A 407-nucleotide genomic window follows, 5' to 3' on the forward strand; every position below is an offset into this window, starting at 1 on the left:
CATGGTTACATGGGTCACATGATGGAAGTGGTATAATGGGGAGAGATATAACAGTGAAATGAACAATAGATGCTATAATTGAAAAAACTGGAGAATCGTGACAAAGAGAACTTGTAAATTATTTTATATATCTAAACCTTTCTTTGCTGATATATACATATTAACATAAACTTAAACTGAGCCAAATATTTTAAAGGAAAAGACTAAAGTCAATGTCTATTAATAAGCTCTATCTTAATAGCTTGTATAAAATACCCTTTGTAACTCTGGACGTCTCCTATCAAAACATCTATGATGGTTCCATATACTAAGGTTTAAATGATACGCAACTGATAGTTATCACTAGAGATATATATAAGTATATGCATATATAAGAGATAGATAGATAGATAGATAGATAGATAGAT

This window comes from Microtus ochrogaster, chromosome 2, assembly GCF_000317375.1.
Source record: "Microtus ochrogaster isolate Prairie Vole_2 chromosome 2, MicOch1.0, whole genome shotgun sequence".
Classification (NCBI taxonomy): domain Eukaryota; kingdom Metazoa; phylum Chordata; class Mammalia; order Rodentia; family Cricetidae; genus Microtus; species Microtus ochrogaster.